The sequence below is a fragment of the Benincasa hispida genome, chromosome 8 (assembly GCF_027475165.1).
Source record: "Benincasa hispida cultivar pf3 chromosome 8, pf3_genome.v1.1, whole genome shotgun sequence".
NCBI lineage: Eukaryota > Viridiplantae > Streptophyta > Magnoliopsida > Cucurbitales > Cucurbitaceae > Benincasa > Benincasa hispida.
Window position 1 is genome coordinate 980,001 of NC_143485.1, and position 16,275 is coordinate 996,275.

Consider the following 16,275-nt stretch of genomic DNA (forward strand, 5'->3'; position numbering starts at 1 on the left):
TGGCGATGATGGTTGCATCTTGCACTGACAAGATACACTTTGCGTCCATTCTACCCAAATGCATTGCGCTGAGGGGTGTGTTGCGCGTGTATGTATTTTATGCCCGTCCTTAGCAAAAACACACTATGTCGAGGTAGTGTTGCACCAGTAGAAATATCGTGCGCCTATCCTCCAGAAATGCATTGAGTTGAGGGGTGTGTTGCGCTGATACATGCTTTGTTGCCGGTCCTTTGCAAATATGCATTTGCGTTATTGGAGGCATGGCATTAATCGTTAACCTTGCACTCGTATGAATCAAATACAAAGGATAAATCCATTCATCATTTTTATGTATAAAATCTATTTCTTGATTCTTTGTACATGCTCAAATTTTGTATTACGATATTTGTAATTCTTTGTATACTTGGTTAATTTTAATGCAACTGAGTAACTATTCTTTTCGTATGCGTTAGCCTCTTACATATCATCCTTTGTCAATTATTACGATGTTCTTTATCTTTTATTTTGTGTCATTCATTGCACTGCGCTGATGAGTAATATGCATACCCTTAGCAACATTTCCCCCACTTTGTATTTTCTGACTAACACTTAGATAATTTGTAGCAATAGCACTGCTTTACCTTTTATACTTCAACACTCTGCTCAAACCTTCTTTTCGAAATTTTGACTAAGTGTTTTGTCTATTCTGTCCAAAAAAACGCAATGAGAACCTTGCGCATCTCTAAATTTGGGGGTGGGGAAAGTCTGAGCAGATGCGGTTATCATTAAGAAAATGTGATGATTATAAAAAAAAAAAGACTCCAATGTCAGTGCAAGGGAAATCCAAATCAATCCCAAATTGATAAGAGTTAAGTCGTGAAAGGAGTCTGCTCGTAGTTGGATGTTCGCATGACACCTGTGGGAGCAAACCAAAACAAAGGTGGGTTTGCAAGAACGACGCAATATGAAAAGATAATATATATATATATATATATATAAGAGACAACTCCTCTGACCAACAAAAGTAAAAGCTTAGCTGAAAATCAAAAGTTGAAGTTAAGATTGGCACACAACCATAGTTGGATTCTCGCATGACACCTGTGGGTGAAGGCCAAAACGAAGGGTGTAACAATGATCAACAGTCTCTAATAAAATAACGCAAACCAGACCACCGCATACAGCCGTACCAAGTTGTTTTTGCATGAAGAGGTAAACATTCTTTTCAAAACAAGAAGGGAATTTTTGAGTAGAGGTTTGTTGTATAAAAGAATAAAGTAGGGCATGTTGATGAATTATCAAGGATAGAAGGAAATTGCGTTGTAAAGTAATGTTGTATAGAGGGAGCATTCGAAGCAACCAATAGATGCAAAGTTAGGAAAAAAATTGAGTGATATTGCCTTAGTGGAAGATATGCTTGAGGACAAACATATATCTAAATTTGGGGGTGTGATAACTTGTAGAAATACAAGTTTTTTATACTATTTTATTGAGATATTGCGGAAAAGAAAGGAAAGTTGCGTCGATAGTATACAAATTGGCTAAGAAATACGAAAATTACGAAATGTCGTAAATACACCCACTAACACCATTGCGATGGTAGAATAGAATGTTTCAGTTTTAGTTTGTAGGAAATAAGTCACTGCAGGCGTCCATGGCTCAAAGACAAAATAAACAATGCATCTATGTCGCATTGCGCCCATCAATCAAGAACACAAAGATGATCAATGCAATGACAGTGCATGTGACAATCGATCTTGAGCTTAACAATCAACGTAATTCCAACTGCATGCGGAAATAAAAAACAACACCGCATGCGGCAATTGATCGAAGATGTAAAAAGCAATGCATTTGCAGAGGATTCTGACAAGTGTACAGCTTTTAGTTGTGCATTTCTGACGGATTGATTGCGTAACAGAAGGAATTTTCCATTCTGCCATTTCAGGAACTACCATAACTATACAGTGGGGACTACAAATTCAAAGAGCCAAGGTCTCGCCTATAAATAGCTTCTTCAAATTCACTTAAAGATATACATAAATACATAGATACGAGATACTGGTACATACAGATATATATAGAGACGTGCATATACCGATTCTGAGAGAGAGGCTGGTCTAAAATGACTGTTCAGAGTAGATTCGGGAGAACGACGAGACAAGGCCGAGAGGTGAGTCTTTGAGCAGAGAATTCTTCCGATTCTCGTAGTTGAAGCTCTGTGCAAAGGTCAATTCTACTGGGAAAGCAAGCCTGAGAGGGAAGCTTTCCTCTCCACCACATCCACATGCCAGCAAGCGCAAATCTCCAATCGGGATCTGTGTGAAGACGTAGACACTGTTTCCATATTTGTTTCTATCCTCTATTTCATCTTCTTTTTTCATCTTCTGCAATTCTTCATTCACAACATGTATCAAACACTTAATTTTAGAATTAAATGTTATCATCGTCACCATTATCATCTCTTTGTCTCATTCCATATATTCATAATCCATTTTCTCCATGACGTGTTCTTAATCTCTGGGGTAAATAGCAAGGATTAAACGAGTGAGTTAAATTGTGTTAAGGAATTAATTAAGTTTAGCTAAAGCATGCTCGATGGCATCTTCACCTATGAGAGCAGAAGTGAAGATGCTATTCTGCCTATCGAGAGAAGGTTGGAAGAATGCATTAACTGAAGCGAGAAGTATTTCCAGAGATGGAAACAACCTTGCGTTCATAACATTCATCCCTATTTCATCAAAGAGATATGGGAACGCGACTGATCATCGAGAGGTGTATGCCAAGGGAAAAGTGAAACCTTAGTTGCGTACTTAATCTAATTGACAAACTTGCGATGTTTTTACTCTTTACTCTTTCTCTTTCTGCTTCATTCATAAGACTTGCCATCACATACATCGATTCATTTGTACAACTTCACAGTCAGTTCTCGACCTTAGTACCATGTGTCATGTATCTTGTATCGTGTATCATAGTAGCTTAGGATTTTACTTTATCAATGCATTTTTACTTTACTTTATCAATGCATTTTTACTTTCATCGCAATTTATATTTCTGTATAAAAAAATATTCTTTATTCATTGTTAAAACCGGTCACATGTATCACATAAGTATCGCATTAATGACAAAAATCCCCATGTTCAACCTCGGATCATTCTGAGAAACTTGCGTTGGAATTATATTTGGTTTCAACGCAAGGACACTTGTGACACGCACTACTTTATCCCATACTACAAGTACATTGTAATCAATGCATATATTTAGACACATGATAACTTGTAGAAGTACAAGTTATTTTTACTCTTAAGTTGAAACAACTAAGGTTTTTAATGATAATTTCTCCTCATTTTTAGAAGAAATGCATGGAATTACTCAAACATTTGCAAACTCATGCAAAAGAAGTTTTATTACTAAATACTGTGGCACTAACGTATTATATTGCAGGATTTCAACAAGAAGCTAACACATGATTTAGAAGTGTTGCAGGAAAAGTTCTAACACATGGGCCATGCGTCGGAGGGAATTCAACGCAGAGAAGATTCATTGATTCAGGCTGTTTGTGTCAAATCACCACTTGCGAGTATGAACACCTGCAGCAGGTAGCGTCCAAAAAGCTTCTGAGTGTCAGGCGGCTAACCAGGGCATGGACTTTAATGCTGCCCATCACCAAGTTGGAGATGACCAACGCCTATAAATAGATGAAGCCCTCTAGAGTTCGCAGTTCAGAATTTTTCAAGTTCTCATTCTCAGTATTAGCATAGTCGTAGTTTAGATCTTTAGAAGTTGTGCTGTGGTACCGAGAGGAGCAGAAGGGTAGAGAACCACCATCACCGCCGGTCAAGGAGCGGAGGAAGCCGAGCTTGAGAAAGACACTTCGTCCAATTGTTATACAAGTGATTGTACACAACTAGAATTGAGCCAAAGAGATACAAGAGATTGTACTCTGCAGCTTGACTCGATTCCTTTGATCTTATTTATCGCTTCCATTTCATCTGATTAAATATTGCTTTTGTAAAGACAATCTACTTCTTTATAAATTCATATATTTTATCCATCACACTTTGCCATTGTTTATTTCTTGTTTATGTTGAATGCATCTATACTTTATGCAAAACTTCATTTCAAACTCCTAAGCCAACTTGATCAATTGGTAAAAGCATCCTTACCTTAGATTATTCGAAAGAGTAAACAAGCCAGCATCAAGTAGAACGCCTAGTACATCTAGAGATAGACTTACTGGTGTTTATTGCATTTTGTGTTTGACTCATGCATCCTAGAGATAGGTTTTGTATGTTATTCACATTGAGAAGTGTCGAATAAGAGTCTAACACATAAACAAAGATAAGCAAGCCACCTCATCCACATCACATTTTGGTTTGTGTACATTCATCTTAGATCGACGCATACCACTTACATTAAAATCCATTTTCACATGATCCATCATTCACTACTCAACTCTTTTGTATCTTCTTGCACAAGCACAACACCTTAGTGTAAATAACACATTTCTTCATATATTTTAGGAAACCCCTACAACAGCTACAGCACAAGGTCTACATTAGCTTAACCTGAATCCCTGAGTTCAACCCTAGACTTACCAGGAACCTAAATTGGATTTATACTTGGATCTGATTTAAAAAAACTTGAACGTCAATAGTGGAGTGTCATGCCTTCTGTTGGACATCTATAACGCACCAACGTGTTACAAATACATCAACGCATAAAAGCATCAACGCATCATTCATACTTAGAACTTATAGCGCAAATTTATTTTTCCAATTTATTTTATAGAATACACTTAGAGCGCGAATCACGATAGCAACGAACAATGTAGTATCACATAAAATTGTCTTTATCACAAAGCACCTGAGCACCTTATATATCATCACAGTGCATGCATAATAAGGAAATATACGTCCATATGCTTTCAAGAACATTTTATTTTTGTAGTCATCAAGTTTATGGCACCGTTGCCGGGGACATGAGCTTGTATGATTATTATAAATTTTTATCCTCACAGTTCCCAGGTAGGGGTGCGACGATCCCATCCACTTAAGTACCCCAGCCTAGACAGAACCTGCCTTAGACAAAAGGTCCCTTATAGATACATTTGTTATATATTTAATCTTTTGTTAAGAAACAATTTAATCCTACTAAATCGATGAAAAGATTAAACTAAGATTTCTAATCTTATTAGAAATATGATCTTAGGTTTATCTCAATCATGTTTTAAAACAATTTTAAAAGATAATTATAACCTAAGGTTTGCATGCAACTCTTAATTATTGATTTTAATTTAGGAATGTATTAGCAACAACAGAAGCAACAAGGATTATTTAAGCACTCTAATTCATTAATTTTGACAAAATATAAAGTATGCTCTTGTAGGAAACAAGTGAGTTTCATGACATACTTCTTGTAGAACTTCTTCAAAGCTTGTTCTCCAGCTGCAATCTTCTCCGAATCTTGTTGCAGACCACCTTAAGATTTTCTCTACTATTCTCTTGGTGCTCTAGATTGAGTTGTGGGACTCAAAACAAGCTTGAATCAAGGGATGAAGGAGAATTGCTCACAACAGCAATCTGGTTGAAGAACTCTTTCTTCAGCACAAATTTTCTCTAAAGTTCTCGCTTGATTGCTTGCCCAAAATTCACTCCAAACTCTTCCATATATTGCAAATCAACATGCAAGGGGGAGAGTTGCATGAGTTGCAGCTCATGCTTGGAGTAACACAAGGCAATGTTGATGGCTTTTGTGTGAGCAACTAGGAGATGGATAATGGAAAACCAAGTTTTTCCATTCGTGTTTTGCTTTTCAATATTCCAAATTTATCACATCATCAAAATTTGATATTTCAAAAAACGTTGTGATTTTAAAAATGAAAAATAAAATTAATTCCATAAATTAATTTTTAAATAAAACTTAATTAATTTAATATCAAATATTAAATTAATTTTCAACACACATCCATCTTTATATATTTAAATCATATTTAAATATAAATTCTCCTATTCCATTTAATTCTTAAATTAAACACGTAATTATATCTCATATAATTACTAATTCCCTTAATTCTAATTTGAACGTTTCAAATTAACTTATCACGCTATACTAAAGCTAGTCCATTTACGAGCTAGTAGGGGGACCTCGCGAACCTACTGATCATGGGCTCCAACGATCCAAGATTAATTGGCTGAATTCATTAGACCAGATTAATACTCATTCGTTAACTTATGGGTCACTCAACTAAAGGCCATAGTTACACTCCCCTCACTGTAGATATATTATGTCCACATGATTTAACCATAATCAGCAAGTCGACCCTTGACAGGTTGCCCGTAATAACGGCTGGGTCGAATATCTATTTTACCCTGAAGATTACATCTTCTTTCTCAAGTTCCTATTGATCCTCTAATGAACAACTGATTTGTGATCCAATCACTAAACCAAGCTCTCTCAGCCCAGTGAGAGAGTGGGGTGATAACTTGTAGAAACACAAGTTATTTATGCTGCCTTATCTAGATATTGCGGCCAAAGAGAAGGAATATGTGTCGACTATATGGAAATTAGCTCAGAAATACAATAATTATGTATTATCGCAATTATACCCACTAACATCGTCATGATAGTAGAAGAGGATATTTTTACTCTGTTTTGTAGGAAACCAATTCACCGCTTGCAATCAAGGCTCAATGAGAAACTGAACAATGCATCTCTATCATATTGCGCCCGTCAAACCACAATGAAGAGACAATTAACGCAATGATGGCACAATGCGACAGTCGATCCCTAGCTGAATTTTAATCGCATGCGGTAATAAAAATAACACCACATGCGAGCAACCGATCGAAAGATGCAGCTGAGCAACGCAAACGCGGAGGATTGTGACACGTGTACAACTAACCGTTACAGATTTGACGCTCTGATTGCATAACAGAAAAAATATTATTCCTCCATCTTCGGAATTTCCATAACAAGAAGTGGGGTCCATAAGCCAAGGGTCAAAGCTTTTCACCAATAAATACCTCCATAGAATTTAGAGAAGATATACTAGATATGGGTATACTTGATACGAGGGCTAATTAGTGCTAGATCATTGAGAGAAAGGCTGAGCTGAGTACTGATCGGAAAAAATCCAGGAAGAGAAGAGACAAGGCCGAGAGGTAAGTCTCAGTGGGAATCTGCCAGATCCTCGCCGTGAAGCTCCATGCTTAGATCCCTACTACCGGTTGAGCAAGCCTGAGAGGGAAGCTCATCCTTCCACACGATCCATCCATGCTGGCAAGAAAATCTCCATCCAGATTGGCACTAAGACATTGGCACTTATTTGTATTTGTTTCTAACTCTATCTCATCAAGTGTATTTCATCTTCTTAATCTCTTCATTCACAAATCATGTATCAGACACTAAATAGTTTTATTGGATGTCTCAATCACTTTCATTTCCACTTTTTTTTCTCTTTCCGCTCCTTCATTAATCGTTTTCTCCATGAAGTTGTCTTAATACCTTGGTAATTAATATGGATTAAACGAGTAACTTAATCTATGCTAAAGAGATAAATGCATTTAGCTAAGGCATGCTAGACAGCATCTTCAGCTGTGAGAGTAGAAGTGAAGATGTCATTTTGATCTGTCAAGAGAAGGTTAGAAGAATGCGTTAAGTAAGGCGAGTAGTACATCCAGAGTTGGAAGCAACCTTGCATTCATTACGTTTGTCCCTGTTTCACCACAGAGATGTGGGAATGCGGCCGATCACCAAGAGGTGTACGCCAAGGAAAAAGCGGAACAATACTTATATCTTTAACGCAATTAAGAAACTTGCGCTATTTATATTAGTTATCTTTTATGTTTTTGCTTCGCACATAAGTCTTGTCGCTGCATCACACGATCTTTGCATAATCTTCACAGCCAACCTTGACCTCAATATCTTGTATCATGAAACCTGTATCTTGTATCATCTTAGCGTAGATTTACTTTAATGCAATTTATGTTATTATCGCATTTTTACCGCTTACTTTACTTTATCGCATGTAATTACTTGTACACAAAACTCTTTTATAAATTGAAAAACCCCTGGTCGCATATATCACAAGAATAATGCAATAACCTAAAACAGTCTCTGTGTTTGACCTCAGATCACACCGAGAAACTTGCGGTGAAATTATACTTGGTTTCAACGCAAGGAAACTTGTGACAACGCATGGCATACTACAAGAACATTCATTAATAACACATATCTAGAAGTAGTATCACATATCATCGTATAAAATCTATGTCATCAAGTTTATGGCATGGACTTGCATCTAGTATAAAACCATGCGTTACAAGTTTATGGCGCCGTTGCCGGGGATTGGTTAACGGTTTATTGTTTGAGCATGTTTGTGGTATTTTGCGGACAGATCTCTTTGTACTGACTGTTCAACACGAAGAGCAGTTTGACAGCTTAGGAGTGCTGGAGTAATCTAGAAATTCTAAATGGACCTAGAGATCAAGTGTATTATTCGCGCACAAGCACATCAGTGTCGAATTAAGTGGTGAAGGAACATTGCTAATAATAACGAGGCTCCCATAGGGGATCAAAGGGAAAATGGGCTAGCGCAAGGCTCCATATTTCTTACTGCTGATCATGACGTCCCAATGAGAGACTATGTGGTGATTTCTATAACTTCTCACCAGGAATCGCAAGACAAACGGTTGAGGAGAATGTAAGCGTTGAAATAAAACCAACTATGTTAAAGATGATTCAGAATATGGGTCAATTTAGAGGATTACAAGGAGAAGACCCACATGCGCATTTGACGAATTTTGTAGACATGTGCAGCGTATTCTCCATGCCTGATGTGACTCAAGAAAGACAGGTTATATCTTTTCCCGTACACACTGCGGGATGAAGCAAAGAGGTGGGTTTAGTCATTAGAGCCGAGTGAGATTAAAGCATGGGAACAGTTGGTTGATAGGTTCATGAACAGATTCTTCCCTCCAGCCATCAACACAAGTAGACGGAGGGATGTGTTGAATTTTGAGCAAAAGGGTTATGAAACCTTGAGCACCGCATGGGTTCGATTCCGACAGTTAGTGAAGAGCTGTCCGCATATGGGGATTCCCGATAGTATTATGATGGAAACCTTTTACAATGGCTTAGACCAATCAACGCAAGTATTTGCCGATGCCTCCGCAAAAGAAGGATTAATGAACAGATCATATACGGAAGTAAAGAATATCTTGGATCGCATCTCGCGAAATTTTGATGAGTGGATTGATATCAGGCTTGAGGTAAGAGGTCTAGAGCAAGAAAGTGTAGAAAGTGCCGATGTGTCAACTGATACAATGAGTGAACTGGTCGATCAAATGACCACAGTGGCCTCACTCCTCTAGACGGTGGCTAACCAACAGAGAACTCTCTTTCAAGGATCAGCGCAAGTTAATGCAGTGACTCACATGGCCGCAGTGAATTGTGTCTAGTGGGGAAAGGGACATCCAGTAGAAGTCTGCCCATGGAATCAACAACCTGTATATTTTGTCTATGATGAATCGGTTGGCAACATCTACCACCCTGGTTGGTGGGATCAACCAACTTCAAGTTAGGACGGGAATCATAACCAGGGGGGCCATAGTTTCTATCAGGATAGTTATCAAGGGGATAGAGGCAACCTTCCGATCTTCATTACTTCGAACTGTAACCCAGGTAATTCTCAAGGTATACCACCCCGTGACCAACCATTCTTATATGATACCTCTTGTAGCACCTCGTCTCTTGAGACATCATTAAAATATTACATTGAAAAGAGCGAGGCAATGAGACAGTCGCAAGCTGACTCCCTTAAAGAACTAGAAGAGTAGATAGATCAACTTATGAGGGAATTAAAAAAGAAAGTGCCTGGTACGTGACACAACAACTCAAGAGAATCGGGGTAGCGAGGTAAAGAACAATGTCATGCAGTGACATTGAGAAGTGGCAAAACAACAGCCCATATGCCATCAGTACCAGAAGCGACAACACCAGTTGATTTGACTGTTGATGATGATCAATAAACTAATAGTTGAAAAATTACCAGTTCACAAGCAAGTTCACCTACAAAAGATGAAGCTTCTCAAGGCTTGAATTCTCAACCAACACAACCTCCAGATAATGCAACACAACAAGAATAGGACCTCAACAAACAGCAAACACAACAAGAAGTAAGGCGGGATCCTCCACCTTTCCCGTCCAGGCTGAAGAAGAAAGATGATAGTATGCAATTTTAGAGGTTCTTGGACGTTCCCTGATAGCTACACATTAACATTCCCTTAATAGAAGCACTAGAGTAGATGCCGAGTTATGTAAAATTTCTCAAGGATATCCTTGCCAATAAAATAAAGATCGGAGAAAAATGAAACAGTTGTGCTAACATATGAATGCAGCGCACTGTTTCAAAATAATATCCCCACTAAAATGAAGGACCCTAGGAGTTTTACATTGCCATGCACGATAGGAGGGAAGATGGTCGGGAACGCGCTGTGCGATTTAGGGGCAAGCATAAATCTAATGCCCTTGTCAATTTTTAAGAAGCTGGATATCGGCAACGCAAGACCAACCACAATCACATTATAGTTGGCCGATAGATCGATAAAGCATCCTATGGGCAAGATAGAGGATGTACTCGTGCACGTGGATAAGTTTATCTTTCCGGCAGATTTTGTCATATTGGATTACGAAGCTAATAGAGAAGTCCCTATCATCTTGGGTCGCCCATTTCTCGCAACAGGCAAGCACTGATCGATGTGAAAAAAGGGGAATTGACCATTAGGTTCGACGACCAAGAAGAAAAATTCAACGTGTTCAATGCGTTGAAGTACCTAGGTGACATGGAAAACTGCCAACATATTGAGGAAATGTGGGAAGAACATTGGCACGAACCCCTGAGGAGCTGGAGGAAGAAGATCTTGAAATCGGCACAATTTTGGAGGAGGACTGCGCTGTAATTCATACTGCATCAAATTTTGAGCCGCTCAAGATATCTGAACGGACATCACAACGCATTAAGCCATCTTTGGAAGAACCACTTGTGCTAGAGTTAAAGCCGTTGCCCGTGCACCTTAAGTATGCTTACTTAGGAAGTAACAACATGTTACCGGTTATCATTTTCGCATCGCTGAGTAAAGAGAAAGAAGAGGCGCTCATACAAATCCTAAGAAATAATGCAAAGGCCTTAGGATGGACCTTGGCGAACATTGGAGGAATCAGTCCCTCGTATTGTATGCACAAGATTCATCTAGAAGAAGGAAAGACAGAATCAGTAGAAAGGAAACGCCGCTTGAACACGGCTATGAGGGAGGTCGTAAAGAAGGAAATGGTGAAGTGGCTGGATGCAGGAGTCATCTACCCGATATCTGATAGCAGCTAGGTGAGCCCAATGCAGTGTGTTCCAAAGAAAGGGGGGATGACAGTTGTCACTAATGACAAGAACGAATTAATTCCCACAATAATGAATACGGGGTGGAGAATTTGCATGGATTATCGCAAGTTAAATTGGCCACTAAAAAGGACCACTTTCCACCCTCGTTCATTGATCAGATGCTAGACAGACTTGTGGGGAATGATTTTTTTTGTTTTCTTGACGGCTATTCAGGGTACAATCCAATCGCAATTGCGCCAGAAGATCAAGATAAGACAACATTCACGTGCCTATTTGGTACGTTTTCATTTCGACGCATGCCATTTGGACTCTGTAATGTGCCAGGCACTTTCCAACGATGCATGATGGCAATATTCCCAGATTACTTGGAGGATTCAGTCGAGGTTTTCATGGATGATTTTTAAGTCTTCGGCAATAATTACGACTCCTGTTTATCTAACTTGGAAAAGGTCTTAAGGAGATGCGTGGCAAAAAATCTTGTTTTGAACTGGGAAAAATGCCACTTTATGGTGGAAGAAGGAATAGTTCTAGGTCACAAAATCTCTAAAGCAGGATTGGAAGTTGATCAGGCAAAAATTGACGCAATTTCCAAGTTACCCTCATCAGTGAACGTGAAAACACTTAGGAGCTTTCTGGGACACGCTGGGTTTTATAGAAGATTTATTCGTAACTTCTCCCAGATTGCAAGGCCCCTAAGTGCCCTCCTTGAAGTTGACCGAGAATATAATTTTGATGATGCGTGCACCAAAGCATTCAACACATTAAAAGATACGCTAATCACCACACCTATTTTGGCGGGTATGTTGTGGGCGCAGTATTAAGCCAGCACAAGGAAAAGGTATTGCATCCTATTTATTATGTGAGTAAAACATTGAATGATGCGCAGGAGAACTATACAACCATTGAAAAGGAAATGCTCGCAGTGGTATTTGCACTGGAAAAATTCCGACAATATTTAATCGAAACAAATGTTGTGGTGTATACGGATCACTTCGCAATCAAGTATTTGATGATAAAGAAGGATGCAAAACCAAGGCTTATACGGTGGGTGTTGCTACTGCAAGAGTTTGATCTAGAGATCAAAGATCGGAAGGGCACCAAGAACTAAGTCGCGGATCATTTGTCAAGACTGGAGAATTGCGAGGTTCAAGGTAAAGAAAAATATATTGAAGAAAGATTCCCCAATGAGCTGCTAATGTTAGTAGGCATTAATGTTCCCTGTTATGCGGACATTGTGAATTTCATTGTTTGCGGTCAAATACTAGATGACTATACTTATTAGTAGAAGAAAAAGCTAAGACATGATGTCAAATTTTTTTTTCTAGGATGATCCATTCCTATACCGATTCGATCCTAATCATATATTACGTCGATGCGTTCTTGAGCACGAAGTCAAGCACATTCTGGAGATGTGTCATGAGTCCCCTTACGGAGGACACTTTGGGGGGCAGCGGACTGCCGCAAAGGTTCTACAGTGTGGCTATTTCTGGCCAATGGATGCCCAAGACCACATTGTGCACTGCGATAGATGTGAGAGGACGGGGAATATGTCAAAGAGAAATAAAATGCCATTGACATCAATCTTAGAAGTGGAATTATTTGATGTTTTGGGAATTGACTTCATGGGCCCGTTTCCACCACCAGAAAGTCATCACTATATCCTGGTTGTGGTTGATTATGTACCAAAATGGGTTTAGGCTATTGCATGTGCCAAGAATGATGCTGCCACAGTGGCGAAGTTTCTTAAGAATAATATTTTTGCTTGATATGGGATGCCACGGGCCTTAATCTGCGATGAGGGCTCTCACTTTATCAACCGCATAATTGCCAACCTGTTGACTAAATTTAACGTCAGCCATTGAGTTGCGACTGCTTATCACCTGCAGACTAATGGGCGGGCAAAGATTTCTAATTGAGAGATCAAAACTATCTTGGAGAAGGTAGTTAATACTTCCAGGAAGGATTGGTCACCCAAGCTTGATGAAGCACTGTGGGCATACAGGACCGCCTATAAAACACCAATTAGCATGTCCCCGTATGCCCTGGTCTTTGAAAAAGCTTGTCATCTGCTGCTCGAGTTAGAGCATAAGGCAATGTGGGCATGCAAGAAGCTGAAGTTTGATTTAGTAGGTGCAGGAAAAGTTTGGAAGTTGCAACTGAATTAGTTGGTCGAATGGCAAAGGGACACCTATGAAAATGCCAAGATCTATAAGGAGAAAACCAAAAAGTGGCATGATGACCGCATAAATGATCAGACATTCAACGAAGGTTAAAAAGTATTACTATTTAACACTCGTTTGTGATTGTTTCCAGGAAAGTTGAAATCTCGCTGGTCTGGGCCGTTCAAAATCAAGACTATCTTTCCTCACGACGCAGTGGAACTAACAACTTTAGATGGGAACAATGCGTTTAAAGTCAATGGTCAACGGATTAAATCGTATTACGGAGGCAACTTTGAGCGACGCATGGATACCATTGACTTGGGCAAGCAGGATTAAACTGCTTGTGGGGGAAGCGATTGCAGTAATTTTTAAGAACTTCTTTCAATCAACATCCCTATTTATGTTTACATGCTTTCTTTACGGTTTTTTTTACTGCTTTCTAAATCTCGTTATTTACTGCTTTTTAGGAGTAGTAGTATATGCTTTCTGTAATTCTCTTCAATTTAATTTTTCATGTCATGATTAAATTCTTTTAATTTGTATACATTAGTAGCGTTGTTCTTTCATTTCTATGAATGATTGGATGAAACATTAAGACACCGCAAAGTCTTTTCGACTTGCATTTTTGATGACTTAAAAAGGAGAAAAATTGGTATGTAACGCGATGATGGGTGCATTGTGTGTTAACAGGAGACACCTTGCGTCCATTACATCCAAATGCATTGCGTTGAGAGGTGTATTGCGCACGTATGTGTTCTTTGCCCGTCCTTAGTGAAAAGGCACTATGTTGAGGTAGTGTTGCGCTGGTAGCAATACCGTGCGCCCGATCCTCCAGAAATGCGTTGAATTAAGAGGTGTGTTGCGGGAGTGCATGCGTTGTTGCCCGTCCTCAGCAAAAATGTATTTGCATTATTAGAAGCGCGATATTAATCTTTAGCGTATAGGCAGAAATTTTTGTATTGCATTAATTTTTAATTATTTGTATACTTTGTTAATATTCAATACAATCGAAGTAAATATTCTCTTCTTTTTGCCTTTGCCTTTTTCTTTATCATCCTTTGTCAATATTTGTGATGTTCTGATATTTTAGTTTTGTGTTATTCTTTGCGCTACCAGGATGTAATATATGTTTATACTTAGAAACATTTCCCATACTTTGTAAATTCTGACCAACACTTAGTTAATTCTTAGTTTAGTAGTACTTTACCTTTTATCTTTCAAAGTTCTGCTCAAACCTTCTTTCTGAAATTTTTATTCTAAGTGTTTGTCTAGTCTGTCCAAATAACGCAATGAGGACCTTGCTCATCTTTAAATTTGGGGGTGGGGAAGATCTGAGCAGATAAGATCAAGAATATGCGATCTTTAAGTAAAAACTTTCATTTCCCAAAAAAAAAGTTTTTGTCAAACTCTAATGTCAGCGCAAGGGAAAACTTCAAAAATGTTCCCAACCTGATAAGAGTTTAGTTATGAAAGGAGCTTGCTCATAGCTGGATGTTCGTATGAAACCCGTAGGAACAAGCCAAAACGAAGGTGGGTTTTCAAGAACAACACAATATGAAAAAAAATTTGTAAAAGAAAATAAAAGAGTGTAAGAGACAACTCCTCTTAATATTATGAGTTAAAGTTGAAATTGGCACACAACCGTAGTTGGATGTTCGCATGACACCCGTGGGAACAAACCAAAATGAAGAGTGTAACCATGACCAACAATCTCTAATAAATGATGCAAAGTTTGACCACCGCATATAGATATATCAAGTTGTTTTGACAAAGAAGAGATAAACATTCTATTTTAAAAAACTAGAACAACATTTTTTAGCAGAATTTTGTTATATAGAAGAATAGAGTAAGGCTTTGTTCAGAATTAGCAAGGATAGAAGGAAATTGCATTGTTAAGAAATGTGCCTAAGTGTAACATTCAGAGCAGCCAATCGATGCAAAAATATAGAAAGGAATTTAGCTTTATTGCCTTAGTAGAAGATATGCTTGAGAACAAGCATATATCAAAATTTAGGGGTGTGATAACTTGTAGAAATACAAGTTATTTATGGTGCCTTATCTAGATATTGCTGCCAAAGAGAAGGGGTATGCGTCGATTGTATGAAAATTAGCTCAGAAATACAATAATTATGAATTATCGCAATTACACCCACTAACATCGTCAAGATGGTAGAAGAGGATATTTTTACTCTGTTTTGCAAGAAACCAAGTCACCGCTGCGATCAAGGCTCAATGAGAAACTAAACAACGCATCTCTGTCACATTGCACCCGTCAAACCACAATGAAGAGACAATTAACGCAATGATGGTGCAATGCGACAATCGATCCCTAGCTGAATTTCAACCGCATGCGTTAATAAAAACAACACCACATGCAAGCAACCGATCGAAAGATGCAGTTGAGCAATGCAAACGAGGAGGATTGTGACACGTGTACAACTAACCATTGTGTAGATTTGACGGTCTGATTGCATAACAGAAAGAATATTTATTCCTCCATCTTTGGAATTTCCATTACAAGAAGTGAGGTTCACAAGCCAAGGGTCAAAGCTTTTCACCTATAAATACCCCTATAGAATTCAGAGAAGATATAATGGATACGGGTATACTTGATACGAGGGCTAATTAGTGCTAGATTATTGAGAGAAAGGTTAAGCTGAGTACTGATCAGAAGAAATCTGGGAAGAGAAGAGACAAGTCCGAGAGGTGAATCTCAGTGTGAATCTGCCAAATCCCCACCGTGAA